Below are 4,719 nucleotides of genomic sequence, written 5' to 3'. Positions count from 1 at the left end.
GAGGATGCTGTCGAGGGTGATCCCGAGGGGGATTCGGCGGCAGGGTTGTTGCACCACGGGGGACACATGAAATATTGCTCGTTTGGCCTGTTTGCTTCACGATTTTGCACCAAATTTTTTTCTGTTGCTTCAGCATCCGACCCTGCAGTACCAGAAGACTCAAGTTCAAGGTTAGGAGGGTTAGTCATGTGATCACAATTATCGTCCCCATGATGCAAAGAGGTCAAATGAGAAGGAAGAAGGAGGATTTCTTTGCGAAGTAGGGCACCGGCATTTGGATGAAGTGTGGCGAAGGGAAAAACCGTCTCGTCAAAAACGACATCCCTGGAGATATAGACACGTCCCGTGGGTACGTCAAGACACTTGACACCTTTGTGCTGGGCACTATAGCCAAGGAACACACATTGTGTGGAACGAAACATAAGTTTTCGATTATTGTAGGGACGGACATTGGGCCAACATGCACACCCAAAAACACGAAGAGACTTGTAATCGGGACGAACTTGGAGAAGTCGTTGCATAGGAGTATCATTATCGATGACACGACTAGGAAGCATATTAATGAGATGGACAGCGGTGAGGAACGCTTCGTCCCAAAACTTTAAGGGCATAGATGCACCTGCAAGAAGAGCAAGGCCTACATCCACAATATGCCTATGCTTGCGTTCAGCGGAGCCGTTCTGTTGGTGCGCGTGGGGGCAAGAAACATGATGTGAAATGCCAAGTGTCTGAAAAAACAAGTTTAGTTTCTCGTACTCACCACCCCAATCGGACTGGACGGCAATTATTTTTCGATCAAACTTGCGTTCAACAAGTGTTTGAAAATTCTTAAATACTTGGAAAACATCATAACGAAGTTTGAGAAGGTAAATCCAAGTAAATTTGCTGAAATCATCAATGAAGCTAACGTAGTACGTACGTCTACCAACCGAGGAGGGGGCAGGACCCCATACATCAGAAAAAATAAGCTGGAGCGGCTTGGTAGAAATACTAGTAGAAATATGATATGGCAATTGATGAGATTTTGCCTTTTGACAAGAATCACAAACAGTTTCGATGCTACGCTCACCAACACATGGGAGCTTATTATTTCGAAGCACTTGTTGCACGACATAAAAGGATGGATGTCCTAGTCTAGCATGCCACCTGTCTGGGGAGATTTTGATGACACCAAAGACTTGTTTATTGAAGCTCCTGAAATCGGGAAAAATAGGGTAGAGCCCATGCACGCATCTACCACGATAGAGAATTCTCTGTGTGACCTGATCCTTGATCAAAAAGAAATAGGGATGAAATTCAAGGAAAACATTGTTGTCAAGAGCAATGCGATGTACTGAAAGAAGATTTTTGGCAGTTTGGGGAACATGCAAGATGTTTTTAAGGTGAATGTCACGATGAGGGGTTGCAATAATTGAATGACCAACATGAGCTATCTCCATACCTTCTCCATTGGCATTATGAACCTGATCTTGCCCGGGGTACTTGTCGTGCATGGTCAACTTGTCCAGCTCGTGAGTGATGTGGTTGGAGGCGCCGGAGTCAGCGTACCAGTTTGTGTCCACACCATAGGAGGCGTCCGCAGAAACTGCAACCTTCTTGCGTTGGGTGTTGTTCTCGGCATAACGGTAGTCACAATCCTTCGCAATATGGTTATCTTTCTTGCAAATTTGACACTTGTTAAGGTATTCATCATAACCTTGGAAGGGACAACGATTGTTGTTGTTGTTGCTGCGCTGGTAGTTGTTGTTGCGCGCTGGTTGTAGTGGTTGCCGCCACCACCGCCACCATGCTGGAAGTGGCCACCACCACCGCCACCAACATGCGGATAGGTAGCACTGCCACCGCCGCCACCGTTCTGGAAGTGGGCGCCGCCGCTGCCGCCTGGACTGCCACGATAGCCCCCCCCACCACCACCACCCTTGGGAGGGTTCTGAGAGGGTTTGGGAGGCCCGCGACCACGATAGGCGGCATTAGCAGAGGACTTGAAGGCGCCGGGACCAGTTCCTTGGAACAGCTTGACGCGCTGATCGAAGTTGGAGATCATGCCAAAGAGTTCATCGGTGGAGACAGAATCAACGCGCACATCAAGAGCAGAGATGATGGGCTGATATTCCATGTCGAGGCCGGCGATGATGAAGGAGATGAGTTCATCTTCGCCGATGGGTTTTCCTGCGGCCGCGAGTTCATCAGACAGCGCCCGCATCTGCCCAAAGTAGGCGGCGACACTGAGGGAACCCTTCTGGGCATTGGAGAGAGCAATACGACAGTTGTTGACGCGAGACTTGGATTGAGCAGAGAACATGTTTGCTAGGGCAGACCAGATGGCATGAGAAGTCTCGAGGGAAGCAACTTGCACCAGGACTTCTTTGGAAAGGTTGCGGAGCAAGTAGGCTACGATTTGTTGATCTTGGATGACCCATGGGGTGTGGACGGGGTTCGGACCGATCTGATCTTTCCCGTCTGAGGATTTTGTGGTGATGGTCCTAGGTGGCTCGAGTAGGGTTTTTATCAAGGTACCCATATAGCCCGGCTCCCATGATCTGGGAGCGAGCTTCGGCTTGCCAGAGAATGTAATTGGTACGTGTGAGAGGCTCGGAGATGGTGTTGTTCGGGCCGGAGGAGATGAGTTGGCTGGAGGAGGTGGACATGGCGCCGGAGATGGGAAGGATGGGGGCGGAAAAAAATTTGTGTGTTGGCGATAGGATGGAGGTGGTGATCGCTAGATGAGGAAGAGGGAGGCTCTGATTACCATGTTAGTTTGTGTAAGCATCTCTACCCTCATACAGAGGGCCGCGTGGTGTTTATATTGATTGGGGAGAGACCCATCTCTCATAGGTTACAACCGAAGAGATATTACAGGAGGTTTTACAGGAGGGATAAGAGAGAAGGAAGAAAAAGGATCCTACTCCTATAACAACCCTTGGCGCACAAGGCAGCCTAGACGTGACAGAATTACATGTTTAACAGCCTCTCCCGACGACTTCTGCCCTGCCCCTCCGGTGGACTCGATTATTCTTCCTCCCCGGCATAGGTGGTAAGCTATAATTTGTTTGGGCTTACGTTGGAACCCCTCCCCTGCAAGTGCTTGTATGCTACAAGTAAAAAGAGGCTTGGTCATGGACCACCACATTTGGCATAAGTGACATGCTTTGCTTTTGCCCATATGTGTCATCATTGCAATTGAGTACCCCAAGAGCTTTCCCATGTCTGATTTCTGTATTATAAACCGAGGTTTAGCTGTGTTGTATTCATTCATGGAATTTTTCCTCTTTTTTGTTCCAAAGAATTGAAAGCTACAGAACTAAAGGTTGAGTATGCACCATGTTTCACTAGATTACTGAAAGCTGCTCGATTGGTTGTTAAACTGGAAGCTCTATTTTCTTGGCACAAATCATTTCTTGTTGCAACTGGCCATGAAATTTGACCAACTAGTGGATGCAAAGTACGACCATAGTTGTGCAAAACAAGTACCTTCAACATTTTTCTATGTGATAGTCACCTTCACCACTGCCCGAGTGCACAAAGTCGACTGCTTGTGTTTAGCAGTATTTTATTTATGATGAAGTGGATCCTTGAACTACTACTACTTGCACGCATATTGTAGTACAGCGTTAGTTTCCAGTCTTACAACCCTTTTTTTGTTTCATATCAGTACCCATTTTATTCATCGGTCTTCCTAACAAAGTGGCTTGGACGATTCCCTCAATACAAAGAGCGTTAATTTTATTTAACTGGAGAGTTCTTCTAGTCTCGAATCTTTATGGGATTTTGTTTCGTTTATGCATTCTATTGTTTCTTTCTTTTATGTTGTAAATCTAGAATAAACATAATCTGGAGGGTTAATTTGATTGGTACTGTGTACATAGGGGATGACAAAGCTCAAGATCTGTTTGATGAATGTGGATGCTCGATTTGATTTGGCTTGCTTGGCTGAGTGATATTTGATTTTGGTGGTGTCTTTTGTTGGACAACATAGTAAATGGCTATATGAGCATTCTCAACCCGAGGGCGTCCCCTACCATCATCCATATATTCCGGCGCAGCTTAACCCGGCCAAGGCGAGGAGAATGGGCCTAGGATGAGCTCTTCGCCAGTGCCGCCAAGAACCTAGGCTACATGCTCATGTCTACACGAGCAGGTACGTAACCCATCGTGCCGCCCTCTTCGCTTGTGGCATGCCCTACTGCCCTTGTCCTGCTCATTGTTTTGGTGTGCTGTTAGATGAGTTTATGTGCGGTGGCTGCTTGCAGGCACGGAGGAGCAAGTTTTGGTCAATGTTCAGAAAGAATGCTCAAAACTCTCTAGAAGATGACGTGCCCTCATCAGATTAATCGTTTGATCTTTCTGGATTTTAGCAATCACATACCAAATGACCTTTTGGAATCAACTTTAATGGATGTGCTTAAATGAGAACAATGACATCCATCCTGTTCTTGGCCACAATAAACAGGTGCTTGAACCATTACTGAAGCAAATGTTTGTCGAACCTTCAGTTTGTGCTGCAGAATACCATGTATTTCAATGGTACTTTTGTGTGATTCTGATTTAGTATCTTTACCCAGGTACTTGCTGGGGGGAGATGATTAATGGCCCAGAAGGGCCATTTCATGATTTATGAGCTTGTGAAGAGAGCACCGGGTGAATTCATCAGTTTGAAGCTTAACGAATATATTTCACAGGTATGCGAAAACATCAACCTGTATGTATAGTAAATTTGTA

General features: G+C 46.5%; 1 pseudogene; it reads right to left on the bottom strand.

The window, feature by feature from the left end:
• Nucleotides 1-2,025: 2,025 nt before the first annotated feature.
• LOC123100893 (uncharacterized) lies at nt 2,026-2,164 on the bottom strand (annotated as a pseudogene).
• Nucleotides 2,165-4,719: the final 2,555 nt, after the last annotated feature.

The sequence above is a fragment of the Triticum aestivum genome, chromosome 4D, assembly GCF_018294505.1.
Source record: "Triticum aestivum cultivar Chinese Spring chromosome 4D, IWGSC CS RefSeq v2.1, whole genome shotgun sequence".
NCBI lineage: Eukaryota > Viridiplantae > Streptophyta > Magnoliopsida > Poales > Poaceae > Triticum > Triticum aestivum.
Note: the sequence above shows the minus strand (reverse complement) of the source record. Positions and strands in the feature narration are given on the sequence as shown.